Genomic DNA, 15,586 nt, shown 5'->3' on the forward strand with positions numbered 1-15,586 from the left:
GACACACAGATGGTCAATAAGCAATAAATATATTCTCAACATCATTAGCCAAAGCACAATTGGGTACCACATGACACCCATCAGGATTGCTATACTCAGAAAAATAGTAAGTTCTGACAAGGATATGCAGAAATCACAACCTTAATACATTGCTGTTGACATGAAAATAGTTCAACTACCTTGGGAAACAGTTCATCAGTTCCTCAAAATGTAGCATAGAGTTACCATATGACCCAGCTATTATAATCTTTGGTATATAAATAAAAACACCACTCAAAAAGTGCCCACAAAAATATTCATAGTAACATTATTCATAGTGGTCGAAAAGTGAAAACAGCCCACATGTTAATTGATGAGCTGCTGAATGAAGAAATAAAATGTAGTATATCAATCCAAGGGAATTTTATATGGTAATAAAAAGAATGGAGAATGAATATATGTTACAATCTGGATGAACTATGAAAACAATATGCCTTGTAAAAGGAACCACACACTGAAGAACACATATTATATAATTTCACTTACATAAAATGTTCAGGACAAACAAGTTTCTAGGGACAGAGCATAGATTATTGGTTACCCAAAGATTGGAGATGGCCAGTAAGGAACAGGTAGTGACTGCTAACGGATATAGGGGTTTTGCTTGAAGTAATGAAGTATTTTAAAATTAGCTTGTGCAAAGATTATAAAACTCTGAATGTATTCAAAACATTTAATTGTACACTTTAATGGATAAATTCTATGATATGTATGTGAAGTATATCTCAATAAAGTTTTTTTTTTTAACAAAGCAAAGCACCTCATGTCAAGGTAATAAAAGAAAAGGAAAATTTAGAAACAGTCACAGATTGGAAGAGACTAAACAGAAATGACGACTTAATGCAATGTGGTCTCCTGGGCTGGATCTTGGAATTTTAGGACATTAATAGAAACAGACTTTTTGAATAAAGTCTATAGTTTATGTTAAGAAATGAAAAAAGGTTTTTGAATAGAGGACTTTGGCCTCTTGGACTCCTGCAGAGAGCTATCAGTCACTTCTTATGGAGGAGGGAAGGAAGACACAGAGGGCAGAAGCAAGAGCTCAAAGGGCAGAGCCAAGAGCAGTGTGGATATATTCCCAGAAAGCAGAACAAATCCCTCATGAAGGATTAGCAAGGACTTCAGATTTGCAGTGAAGCAGTGCATACTGAACACTCCCAGTTTTCCACTTTATGAATGGGAGATTCATCATGAGTGGGTTGACACTTGACACAGAATTTGGGTTAGGTGTGTAGGGTTCAGATAACTCGTGTCTTCAGTTCCCAGGTCTTCATAAGGAGACTCTCTCAAGTCCCTGTACTTGAGGATCATATTCTAAGAGCCCTCTGTCTTCCTGGATCTGACCTAGATGGAGAGATCCTGGATCTTGAGTCCAAATATGATACTAATATGGAATAAATCTTTGGAGAGTCTGGGAGGAGGGTTGAGGATTTCATATGTAGGTTAGAAGAAGAATTAGACCAGATGACAATTTATGGAACAACGTATTTTTTCTAAATAGTCACAGTAGTTGTTTCAACCTTATATGTTCTCCAAGAACTTTGCCATTCCCTGTAGAGTTGGGCTCTGTTTCCCTATCTCTTGAACCTGAGCAGATTTACTACAATGCTGACAGAATGGGATGCAGTGGAAGGTCCTTGGCTAGGTAGAAATAATGACAGAGCCTTCACCTGGCTTTCCTTCTCTTGATATTTTCTGGAATTGGAATATGGCATTATGGAACCCAGGCATGATGTCATAAAAAAAGCCCAGGCCACATGGAGAGGTCATGTGTAATTATTGTCTTTAATGGCTTCAGCATCCGCTGCCAGATGTTCAAGGGATTGAGAGATAATTCCAGTACCCAGCTTTAAACTTCCTCAACTGAACCGAAGTGAATGGTCCCTGATGAGCCCTGTCCTAACTAAATGACATTTATTAATAATAATAAATATTTTGCCTTTGAGCAAAGTAAATAATGTTGTTGTTTTAAGCCATTAAGTTTTGGGGGTTGTTTGTCATACTGGGATACTGGAATGTTACATCATTAGACTGAGAATAATCCCAGGGATGAAGATTTCTCTGTATCTGACATACAGTCCTTAACACTTTAGAAAAAGAAATGAATGTCCGTATATATACAAAAATACACAGATCTCAAAATTTCCATGAACATGATAACTTCCAATAATTTAATTTACCCCTGTAACCACATTTTTAGAAGAAGAATTAGAATATTTCTATTGCTAGAGTTTTCTCTCACCTTCTTGATAGGAAGCGGTAGCCTGCCAGCCCCCGCCTCCCCTAGGGTTCAAACCCGTACCTAACTGTTTATTCAGTCACATCAGATTGGTGAAAAATATTGAAACTGGGAGTATTTAGAGCATGAAAAATCAGCCAGTGCTACAGATCAGGACTTTAACCTCTCCACCTGAGCTAGTTGTTAAACATATAACAGGCACAGTTGTTGCTGCCCATTTCCAGTTAATTCCTCCATGTCCTGTAGGCAAAAGACTTTCCCATTTCTCTTAACTACAGATGGTTTTTGCCTGTTCTTGGATTTCTTATAATGGGCTCATACAATATGTACTCTTCTATGCCTGCCTTCTTTGGCTTAAAATAAAATGTGGAACTTGAATCATGTTGTCATATTAGGATTCACTCCTTTTTAATTGTTGAATAAATAGTATTCCTTGTATGAACATACAACAATTTTATTACCTTTCCTCTTGTTCATAGACATTTGAGTTGCTTTCAATATTAGACTATTATGAATAAAACTTCTATGATATTATACCTGTCTTTCAGGGACACATTTTCAATTTTCTTGAGTAAACATCTAGGAATGGGTTGCCGGGTCACAAAATAGATGTATGTTTAACATCTAAGGAGAAAAAAAAAATGTTAATCAACGTGGTTGTGACATTTTTACTTTGCCACAAGCACTATGCGAGGGTTCCAGTTTGCATAATTATTTCTTATACTTTCCAAAATTTGGTGTTATTGGAATATTTTCACGTTAGACACACAGGGGGTCATACAATAGTGTTTTGGTTTGGTTTCAATTTGGCATCCCTTATCACTAATGCCCGTTTTCACGTGATCAATCTTGTGATCTAAACTTGGAAAGTGTGCACATATTTGACCTACTTTTAATTGAATTGTTTGTTTTCTTACTATTCATTTGTAATAGGTCAGAAATATTCATACATTCCTTATGCATGTTCTTTGTACCATCCATCCATCCATTTGCCTATCAATATTTGTTCCAGTCTATGGCTTGCCTATTTCTTTTTCATGTTTTGCAAAATGACAACTGTTTTACCCCCAAGGAAAAATTTCCTAATCTTTTCTTTTAGAAGCTTGAAGTTCTAGCTAATTTTAGGATTTGTTACTCACTTTTAATTAATGTTAGTGTTTGGAGTAAGTAGCACAGGGATTGAATTTGATACATACCTTTGTCTTCATGTACAGCACCATTTAAAATCAACTTTGACCTCTTAGTATAAACCCTTTCCCTTCCCTCATTGAATTGGCATAATAATTTGGTTGAAAACCAATTGATCTTACATATGTGGGTCTATTTTGGACCATGTGAATTCATTCTATTGATCTGTTTGTCCATCTTTGTAACACTACCCCTGTCATCCTTATTGGAATTTTATAGATATTCCTGAGTCAGGTAGTGTGAGTCTTACAGTTTCTTCTTATTGTTGGTGATTGTTTTGGCTTTCTAGATAACTTTAAATTTTCATATAAATTATAGAAACAGATTGTCAATTTTTTCAAAATAGCCTGCTGTTTTTTATTCAGATTGTGTTAAATCTGTTGATAAACATGGGGAGAATGGGCCACAATATGGAGTCTCTCAAATATGGTATATCTTTCAATTTATTTATGTCTTTAAATTTATTTTTCTCAGCACTACTTTTAGTTTCCAGTGAAGATTTATTTATATATTTCTAGGTAGATTGTTTGATTTATTCCTTAGTCTATGATTTTCTTAGGCTATTGTAAATGATATATTCTTGTGTTCTCTCTGATTGTGGAGAGAAAAAGTTTAGTATTTTACCATTAAGAAAGATGCTAGATATATGTATTTCCCAGCTAGGCTTTAAAAAATTGTAAAAGTTCTATTTTATTCCTAGTTTGTTATAAGTTATCATCATAAATGGGTACTGACTTGTGCCTGTATTTTCTTATATCTACTGAGATATATGATTTTCCTTGTCTATTCCATTAATACTGGAAATTACATCAATTGACATTCCTGTAACATTAACTTATAAACCCTACTTGTTCAAGGGTTATTATCTATTTATTTACTTATGGATAACATTTGATAATATTTTCTTAAGGATTTTTATTTCTTTTCTCATGAGGTACATTGAGCTGTCAGTTTCTTTCTCTGCAAGGTCTTTGTCAGATTTTGATATTAGGTTTAGGCTGGATTCATAAAAGAAATTAGGAAGTGCTCCTTCCTTTTCTGTTTCTTGATTTTATGTAAGATTGGAATTAATTCTCCATTACATGCTGAATTTCTTCTGTGGGAAACTTTATATTACAAATTCAACTGTCTTAAGAGATATAAGACTACTTTGTTTATTTCCTTTTTCCCACTTTCTAAAAGGGAAGTTGAAATTTAATTTGTTATTGAGTTAATAGGCATAAAATTATAAGTGATATCTGATTATTGAGTTTTGTAGGCTTTGGAGTGATATTCTCAATATCAGTAATTTGTGTTTATTATTTTGTAAGTCTTTCTTGAAAGTTTTTAATCCTCTCAAATGGAAAAGCTTTTGACTATTTTTACTTTCTCTATTTGTCTTTTATTGAATTTAATATAAAAGCAATTATGTAATATTCATTGTACTTTCAGAAAGCACAATGATTATTAAATTTATCTATCCTGTTACTGGTGTTCATTTTTTTTTCTCAGTAGTATTCCATTGTATAGACTTTCCTCATATGATTGAGGTTGTTTCTAGTTTGGATCTATAATAAATATAGCCACTGTGAATATTTGAGTAGAAAATTTTGTAGAGACAAATATTCTTATTCCCTTGGAATAAATATATTCCCTTGGAGATATATGAATGGAAATTTTGTTTAATTTTATTTGCATATGAAATTTTTAAAGAAATAGATATTTTTTTTCCTAAGCAGTTGTACCACTTGATATTCTTGCAAGTAATGGTTAATCTTTGAAGAAAGTATAAAATGTTCTAAAGCTGATTGTATCATTTAACATCTCTTTGAAGTAAATGAGGTTTCTATTTACTCCATACCCAGGCCAAGAGTGGTATGATCAAGTCTTTTGTTTTATGCATTCTAAAAGAAAAGAGGGATTCCTCATTTTCCATTTCATATTCTCTAAGGATTAATGATGTTGAGGTTTTTTTCATTTGTCCTTAGCAGTCATTTGTGAGTCTTTTTTAAGAAGTATTTATTCAAATCTTTTGCTCATTCTTCATCTTTTTGCCCTCTAATTATTGAGTTGTAAGAGCTCTTAGTGTGTTTCAGATTATTAGTCCTGTTTCAGATACATATTTTGGAAATATTTTCTTCCAGACTGTGACTTGCCTTTTAATTTTAGCAATGGTGACTTTGGGAGCAATATTTAAAATTTGTTGAATTCCAGTTTGAACTTTTTGTTAATAGTTCATACTTTCTGAGTCTTGCGCAAGAAATATTTGCCAAACACAAGATCATGAGGACATTCTCATTGCTTCTAGATTTCTATTTTTAGCTCTCCTACTCAACTGATCAACTATTTTAAGTTCCTTATTATATACTGTGGTAGACAAGATTGAAGTTCATCTGTATAGCGCTATCTTATTGTTTCAGAATCATTTTTTTTTTTGAGTTAGCAACCATATTTTTATGAGAATGTTTTTTCTTCTTTGAATTTTCTTGGCAGCTTTGTTGAGAACCAATGGACAGCATATGTGTGGGTCTGTTACTTGATTCTTTATTCCATTAATGAATATCTCATGTGTTTGCCAGGCCACAAAATCAATTATTCTAGTTTTAGGTAAGTATTAAAAGCTGATTTTCTAATTATTTTAAAGCTATTTTTGTTCTTTAAAAATTTACTTTGTGAATCTATACTTATTTCATTTTCATATAACAATCTTTTAAAAAAAATCTAGTGAGAAAAATAGTGAGCTGCTGATAATGTTAACTGCTATTGCATTGACTCATAAATGTATTTTGGGGTAACTGACATTCTTAAACATATCGGATCTTCTGATTCATGAATAGTACATGTCAATTTATATCAATCTTTAATTTCATTCAATATTATTTTATAGTTTTGGCGATAATAAGTGTTATAAGTATTCTGTCATATTTATCCTGTTTTTTTTGTTTTTGTTTTTGTTTTGTTTTGTTTTGTTTTGTTTTTGCATATTGGCTTAGTATTCCCCAATCTTCTAAAGTCACTTATTTTTTCTAGTAACTTTCTTTTTGTAAATTCCATAGGCTCTTCTATATCAATGAATGTTGCCTCAGGATAATGACAATTTTTTTCATTTCTGATCTGGATGCCTTCTATTTCTATTCTGCATGTTAGGGGTTTAGTACAAAGTTAAAGAGTATTGATGAGTTAGGATATTTTTGTCTTGTTGCTCATATTAGAAATGAAACATTCAGTTATTCACAACTGTGCATGAGATTAGTTGTAGGGTGTTTTGTTTTGTTTTGTTATAAATGTCTTTAATCAGGTTGAGAAACTTACTCTTTCCTAATTTCCTGAGAGTTTTTATGAGGAATGGATGATGGATTATGTCAAATATTTTCTCTTCAACTATGGAAGCGATCATTTGTTGTTTTTACTTTGTTAATGTAATTAATTACATTAACTGATTTTTTTAATAGTCCAATCAACATTGTATTCAAAAGATAAACCTTATTTGGCAATGACTTTTTATCCTTTTAAATATTGTACTAATGCGCCTCAACTTTTGATGATGTCGTATTCCAATAAACCCATAATAAGCTGAAACATTAAGAAATACACTTAACATACCTAACACATTTTTCACCTTAGCTTAGCAATACATCATACTCTAGAGTATGTGTCACTCACCTGTGTGATCACATGGCTTACTGGGAACCACTGCCCAGTATCATACTGCTAGCCTGGGAAGTGATCAGTTGGAAATTTGAAGTAGATTTCTACTGAATGTATATGCTTTTCGTTATGATTTGGTTGTAAGGTGTCCCCCAAAAGCTCATGTGTGAGGCAATGCAAGAAGGTTTAGAGGAGAAATGATTGGTTTAAGAGATCTTTAATATAATCAGTGAATTGATCTCCTGATGAGATTCACTGAGTCGGAACTAAAGGCAAGTAGGGAGTAACTAGAGGGAGGGTCATTGGGGGCGTGCCTTTGGGGTATATATTTGTATCTGGCAAGGAGACTCATTCTCTCTGCTTCCTAAGTATCATGTGAGCCGTTTCCCTCCACTACACTCTTCTGTCATGATGTTCTACCTCATTTCAAGCCTTAAGGAATGGAGACTGTTGTATATGGGCTGAGACCTCTGAAATCATGATCCCCCAAGTAAACTTTTCCTCCTTTAAAATTGCTCTTTTCGGGTCTTTTAGTCACAGGAGTAAAAAAGGTGACTAAAACACTTTTGTACCATCATAAAGTCAAAAAAATCCTAAGTCGAACCATGGTAAATCAGGGATGATCTGTAATGGGTTTTTTTTGTTGTTTTGTTTTGTTTTTGTTTGTTTGTTTGTTTCTGATTCTGATGCCACAGTAATGCTAGCCTTGTGTAGTGGGTTGGAATGTTTTCCTTTTATTCAAATTTATGGTAGAATTTATACAGACTTTGGTATTACTTTTTCTTCAAATGATTGATAGAAGTCACTCCTGAATCTGTCTGAGCCTGCAATTTTCTTAGTAGAAAGATTTTGAATTATAAATTCAATATCCGTAATATAGGACCATTATCATCACCCAATTTACCTTACAGTAGTCCCCTTTATTTGTAGGGGATAAATTCCATTACTCTCTGGTGGGTACTTGAAACCATAGATAGTATCAAATCCTATACATTACATTTCCTATATCCATAACTATGACCAAGATTTAAATCATAAATCAGACTCAGTAAGAGATCAACAATAATAACTAACAATAAAACAAAAAAAAAAAACCACTTATAACAATTACTGTAATAAAAGTTATATGAATGTGGTCTCTGCTCCCGACCCCAACCACTGTTGGAAAGTTAGGGAGTACAGCATGGGTATGCTGAACAATGGAATGTTTTGTGCAGGGTGGAGCGAGATAATGGGGTATTTCATCACACTACTAGATAGCAATTTAAAGCCTGCAGATTATTTCTAGATTTTTCCTTTAATATTTTCTGAATGTGGTTGGCCATAGGTAACTGAAACTGCAGAAAATCCACCAACTAATAAAGTCGGACAAAGCTTTGATAATATTTTCCAAAGTTCCTTACGTCTAGGTTGCGAATTTATTGGCATAAAATTCTTCATTTTATTCCCATATTATCTTTCTAATACCTACAGGATCTCTAGAGATTCTCTCTCTAGTGTTTTCTTTTATCTGAATGTAGATAATTTACATCTTTTCTCTTGCTTTCCCTCTGTCTTTTTTCACTAATCAATCTGGCTAGGGGTTTACTGATTTTATGCCTACTTTCAAAGTGACAGTATTTTCCTGTTTTCAACTTCCTAGATTTATGCTCTTATCATTATTTCCTTTCCTCTGTTTGCTTTGAATTTGTTTTGCTCTGCTTGTTATAGTTTCTTAAAGAGGAACTGTCTTGAGACTTTTCCTTTTAAGTGCTAGCTGTAAGCACTTAGTAGTATAAATTTCTTCTCAACCCTATTTTAGCAGCATCCAACATATGGTTATATAATTTTTGATAGTTGATATTATTCTTCCTTAAATGCAGATCTTTCTGCTGATAACTACTTTTATATTTTTATGGCTGAAAATTTTTAATTTTGTCTTCTCAGTTGTAAAGTATTCATTCTTGGTGAAGATATCTAAGTTGACACAGTTTTCCTTCAGTACTTCACAGATGTGACTCCATCTTCTGGCTTGCATTGTGACAGATAGGATAATCATTTCATCCTTACTGGAATTCTTTGTATTATAATTTGTGTGTCCTCTTCCCCTGGTTAATTTTTTTCTCAGTATTGCTGGTTTTAAACAATTTGAATCCTTTTTGCCTTGGTGTAGTTTACTTTATGATTATTGTGATTATGGTGGTGTGCTTTGTTAGGCTTCTTAGGCCTGTAGGTTTATAGTTTTCATTGAATTTGAAAACATGTTAGCATTATTTCTTCAAATACTCTTCTCAAAACCTCTTTCTGCCCATAAGTCATCTCATGTATAGGTTTTAACCCACTTGAGGTTGTTACCCAGTTCTTAGATTCTCTGTTCTATTCCTCTTATTGCTTTTTTTCTTTGTATTTAACTTGGTATAGTTTCTATCACTATGAATTCAAGTTCACTAATCTGTTCTTCACTACTAATCTCATCTAATGTATTTCACATTTCAGACATTTTAATTTTTACCTTCTGAATTTTGATGTTTTTTTCTTTTTTAATAGCTTACATACTCCACATGGTTAAATATTTTATACTTTTTGAATACATAAAATACAATTAAGATAACTACTTTAATGCCATTGTTTATTGATTTTCTCTTTTACCTCATTTTTGTCTCTTTCTATTGCTTGGTTTGTCTCCTCACTGTGAATCACATTTCCTTTTTTATACTGTTGATTGATATTTTTTAAATCTGATTTTTGATTATGACATTTTATCTATTTTAATACCTTACTGAATTTTTGTAAACATTCTTCAAATTTTTTTGTTTTTTTGTTTTTTTGTTTTTTTTGGTCTGGGATGTAGTTAAATTACTTGTAAACTATCTGATTATTTCAAGGCCAGTTTATAAATTTCTTGGGAGCAGAGTGGCCTTCAGTCTATGGTTGATGTTTGTCCTACTACTGAGGTAATGCACTTCTGAGTACTCTATTGGTGCCTCATAATATCTCCCATTTTTCCAGTCTGGATGGCGGAATATAAACTGGCCCTGGCTCTATCTAAATTCCAGAGATTGGTGACTGTGCCCCCCCTACAGGTGTCCCCAGCCGGCTTCCTTCAGGAACCTGGACAAATATACACGGGTTGTTTTCTCATGCCCACGTGCTGATCATTACTTGACTGGACGCTGGGAAAGGAGCCTTGGCAGATCCATTTGGTTGTTTCATAGTGTCCTTCTCTCTGGTGGAATTCTTTTCTATTACAACACATGTCTAACTTCTCCTCTACATTGTTAACATATTTGTTATGTGTATTTTAAAGCCTCTTTTTGTTCTATTTTTTTTTTTTATTTTTAGTTGTCAATGGATATTGTCAATGGATCTTTTATTTTATTTCTTTTTATGTGGTGCTGAGTATTGAAACCAGGGCTTCACTAATATCTGTGTGATCTGTGTGTCTACTTCTATTAACTGTTTCTTCTCTCTTGACTATGGAGTTTCATTTTTTCCTCTTTGTGCTTTAAAAAAAAGTTTGCCTGATTTATATGTAAAAGAACAGTAGAAAGAATAATATGCTCTGTCTCAAATTGGTCATGCCATTCTGTCAGACTGGCTTGTGAGGATTAATTTAAATTAATCTGGGTCTGACCTTTGTTGCAATTTAGATTCAGTTTACCACTGACTTCAAATGTTTTGAGGGCAGGATCAGGACTTGACTTCTAGCAGGACTTAGAATCTGAGCTCTCAAGAAACTTTGTATATCATCTTAGGCTTTGCAGCTCAGCTGCTCATTTTCTGAACCATGAAAAATCTCTTTTTAGGCGAGTGACCAGATTTTTTTTTTTTTTTAATTCCTGGGGGGGTTCTCTCTGTTTTCCATCCCCATCCTCAAATCTCTGCACCTTGGAAGGTCTATTTTCATTAAATTTCCCTGATTTTGGCTTTTGGAAGACATGCTGCATAGGGTCAGAATGTCTTGGCAGGATTTATGTCAGGTCCCCTTTGCCATCCACGGTGGTTTGAAAGTTATGTCCTTATATGCCTACAGGAAGGTCCTCTCAGCTTTCCTGCCCATCTTTCATCCTTTGGCATATTTCCCTTTGTATTCAGAAAAGGATCAAGAGAGATGGATAAACAGTTGGCTGCCTTTCCCCTATTTCTTATGGATTCTTACTCATCCCACTGCTCTGCCAGACATGAAAGCGGCCAGGGGTTGCTTCTCTCCTAGGAAGAACTTGCCACATTCTGCGGTTTGTGTGGCACTGCATTCTTGTTTCTATGGTGGACTTGGGAAAATAAACCACCACCACCAACAACAACAACAACAAAGACAGTACCCTGTGCTTTATCTGGTTGTTTTCATGACCATCACGAGATCTATCATGGAACTCCTCTTTTTTAGGGAGGGATCATCATTTTCTGGATGTTTCTTTGCATCCTCAGTCCTATAATGTGCTTAAACACACAAAGGCACACAAACACAGCTTTGTTTTTGTTGCTGATTTGACTTGTTCTCTTTATTAAAGTGGATTGAGAGTCTTTTGAAACTCTTTACATAAAAACCAGAAAGGTTGTCATTTGCATTTTAAATATCTAAATGGATGTTTTTCTTATCTTCCCAGAACAAGCCCCTTATGGATAAGCAATATGATTTTTAAATTTCCCACAATGCCTAGCAGTGACTTGATACATACTTAGAATTAATAGTTTACCTGTTATATACTTTTACCAACCCACTGGTGCCCAAGAAAACCTAGAACTGGAAAGGGAAAAAGATTTACAGAGGTTACTAGAAGAGTTATTATCAAGTTATTGATTTCCTGGTTCTCAATAATTTTTCTGCTGTCTGGACTTTGATTCTAATTCTGATATATTCTATGTGGTGTTTATCTCCAATGTGTTATAGCATCATTGTCATGTTTACTTTCAAGTGTGGTTAGAATCTAGAATGTCTCCCCCAAAGTTCGTGTGTTGAAAGCATGGTCACCAATGCAGCAATGTTTGAAATGGGACTTTTAGGAAATGACTGTATTAGAAGGACTTCAACCTCTTCAGTGGATGAATGTACTACTGGTGGTACTATAGGCAGGTCACTGTGGTTGTGGTCTTTTGGGCTATATCTCTTCCTGTTCCCTTCCTGTCCCTCTCTCTCTCTTTCTTTCCTTTCCAGATGCCATTAACTGAACAACTTTCCTCTGCCAACCTTTCTGCCATGTTGTTCTGCCTCACCTGAAGTTCAGAGCAGAGGAGCTAACCAATCATGAACTAAGACCTGTGAAACAATGAACTAAAATACACTTTTTCTCCTCTAATTTGTTCTTGTCAGGTATTTTGGTCCCAGCAATGAAAAGCTGACAAATATATGTCATCTCTTTGTTAGACCTTTTTAATAATTATTCATGTGATTTCAAAATATACACAAATCTACAGTAATCAAAACAGCAAGGCATTTGCATAAAAAGGCACACAGACCAATGGAACAGAAGAGAATGTCCAGAAATAACCCCCATGCACTTATAGCCAAATGATTCTTAGCAAAGATGCCAAGAACATACATTGTTGAATTAACAATGTGAGGAAAAGTGGATATTTCACATGCAGAAGATTGAAACATGACCCCTATCTCTTACCCTGTACAAAATCAACTTAAAATGGACCAAAGATCTAAATGTATGACCTGCAATTCTGAAACTATTAGAAGTAAATGTAGGGGAAACACTTCAGGTCAGTAGCATAGACAACAATTTGTTTTTTGGATAAGAACCAAAAACACAGGTAATGGAAGCAAAAATAGATAGGTGGTATTATTTCCAACTAAGAAGCATGGCACAAGAAGCAATCAACAGAGTGAAGAGATAACCTACAGAATGGGGGAAAAGTCTGTAAACTATTCATATGACAAAAGATCAATATCCAGAATGTACAAGGAATTTTAAAAGCACAATCACAAAAACATATAACTTATTTTAAAAATGGGACAATGATATGAATGGGCTTTTCTCAGAAGAAGAAATTCAGGTAGCCAAAAAAATTTATAAAAAATGCTCAGCATTTTTAACCATCAAGGAAATAAAATCAAAACCACAATAAAATATTAGCTCACTTGGGTTAGAATGTCTCTTATCAAAAAGACAAAAGATAGCAAAAGGGCACTTTATATACTGTGGATGGAAATGTAAACTAGTACAGCTAATATGGGCTGCTATATGGAGGTCCCTCAAAAAATCAGAAATAAAGCTACTTCATGATCCAGCTATGCTGCTTCTGGGTATATATCCAAGAGACACCTGCATGCTCATGTTTATTGCCTTACTATTATGCTAAGATACAGAATCGACTTAGATGCCTATCAGTAGATGAATAGATAAGGAAATTGTGGAACACATACACAATGGAATATTATTCAGCCATAAAAATAATGATATCTTATCATTTTCAGCAAAATGAATAGAATTGCTAAGCAAATATGTCATAGAGAGAAATACTGCATATTCACTGATATAGGGAAGCTTTAAAAGTTGAGCTGATTGCTGACTAGTGATCACTAGGGACTGGGAAAGATAAAGGGGAAGAAGGGTATGGGAAGGTCAATTACGGTACCAAAACACAATTAGAGGAAGTAATAAATTCTATAGGCATATTGGGGTGACTATACTTTACAACAGTCTATTATATATTTGTAAATAACTAGAAAAGTTCAAAGGTTCCCAACATGAAATAATGCTAAGGAGATGGAAATATTAATCACCCTGATTTTGATTAGTACACATTGTATGTTTATATTGAAATACCACATATGACCTCATAAATATGTACAACTATTATGTGTTAATAAAAATTATAGAAATACTTAAAGATAAAAATGCTAACTATCCTGCTTTTATCAGTATATGTCATATACATGTTTCAGATGATCACCATTTATTCCATAAATATGTACAATTAAAATACTAAAAATTAATAAAATAATAATCAGTCACATGACCGAGAACTCCATTAATAATGTCAAAGATGGCACTAGAGACTCATTGGGAGAGCAGCATATGCAGATACAAACCTAAACATAGGCTTAGCTCCAGGCTTGATAGAGATATATACATATGTACATCCACTCATATCAAATGAAGAGTTAAGCAATTTAAATGCTTTTAATATGCATAATTTAAGCCCCTGCTTTCCTTTTTTATAGCAATTTCATTTTTAATGTTTTACATTCCAATTTTCCTTCTTTTAATCTTGCTTTTCTTTCCTGATAGGCAATCCTATCTTCAAGAGGAGGGCTATTACTGAGCAGGCAAGTAGTTCTTTAATTGAAACACTTATGGGGTACACTAGAAAACTATAAAGACTTTTAAGAAACAAAAAAGGCTTAATAGGTTCTTGTGTATTCATGTTGTAACCTAATTCCTTGCTCTTTCAGCAATGCTGGAGGATGTTGCTAATTTATGGTTGTGATGAGCAATAAAGCAATAATAGTAATCGAAAGGTGCAATATTCCTTGTTTAGGGGCATTTATGGTTATGTATTAAAACTATAAATACTTCAAGAAGCTGCAAAACTGATCTATAGAAAATGAAAGATAAGATCTCACTGCCTTCTAAAAGTGCTTTTCTAGCAGAAATCTGAGCTTGACTTTATGGTTTATAAATATAAACAAAGCAAAAGTGAAATGTTCGACATGTCTCCTCATCCAAAGGGACCACTTAAATACCACTAGCACTTCAACCTAATAAGGACTGGAAAGTTCCTTTACTTCTCATTTTATTTTTCAACTATCCATTTTCTTCTCCTTATTCCTTTATCAAAATTATTCCACCTCTCTTTTTCATATTCTTCTTACTCTTCTTCCTCGTTCCCTGTTTCTCTCTTCTCTGCCATCTTCCCTCACATTCTCTCCAAAACAATATTAGATGTTATAAACAAATTATGTCAAGGTAGAAATAGGATTCAGAATGCATCCCTCTTGGCTGATAGCCCCAGGGTGGGTTGAGTCTCTTGGACCCTGATCTGTTAGTGGGACCAGGCCTGATCGCAGACTGCCCATCAAAGCAAGCCCTAACATGAGCCTCTTGTGCACAACTATCAGATACCCTTGCTCTTTATTTCTTACCCCCACTGGTCTATGTTATTCACATACCCATTCACTTGAATTGCTGGGGTTCCAATCTTATGTTTAATATCTGCTTTGAGAACCTCTGTTTGGTAGCCTAGCAAGTGCTTTTTTTTAAAAAAAAAGTCTCCTTGGAGTTCCATTTTCTAAAATATATGTTTTGTTTGCCTCATACCTGTTAATTGAGTTGTGGACTGAAATAGCTTCTCACCTACCTGGATATTAGCTGAGGCAATGGGACCCCATTTCTCTCATTCTCCATCCTTTCAGTCAGGCTTATTCTTGTGGCATAGACGGGTGTCCCAAGACAGTGGAAATGGGCAAGTTCTCTGGAGATCTATACTTAAAAGAGGCACACTATTGCATTTATGCATTCCATTGGCCAGATTCATTTAAAATGTGGAAAAACAGACTTCCCC

The 15,586-nt window shown here is 34.1% G+C and overlaps 1 long non-coding RNA gene across 1 annotated transcript; it reads left to right on the plus strand.

The window, feature by feature from the left end:
- The first annotated feature begins 5,831 nt into the window (after positions 1–5,831).
- On the plus strand, positions 5,832–14,348 carry LOC124961474 (uncharacterized). The gene is made up of 3 exons (XR_007104249.1): positions 5,832–6,052; positions 12,228–12,383; positions 14,314–14,348. It is a non-coding gene; the product is annotated as an uncharacterized LOC124961474 (long non-coding RNA).
- Positions 14,349–15,586: the final 1,238 nt, after the last annotated feature.

The sequence above is a fragment of the Sciurus carolinensis genome, chromosome 12 (genome assembly GCF_902686445.1).
Source record: "Sciurus carolinensis chromosome 12, mSciCar1.2, whole genome shotgun sequence".
Classification (NCBI taxonomy): Eukaryota; Metazoa; Chordata; class Mammalia; order Rodentia; family Sciuridae; genus Sciurus; species Sciurus carolinensis.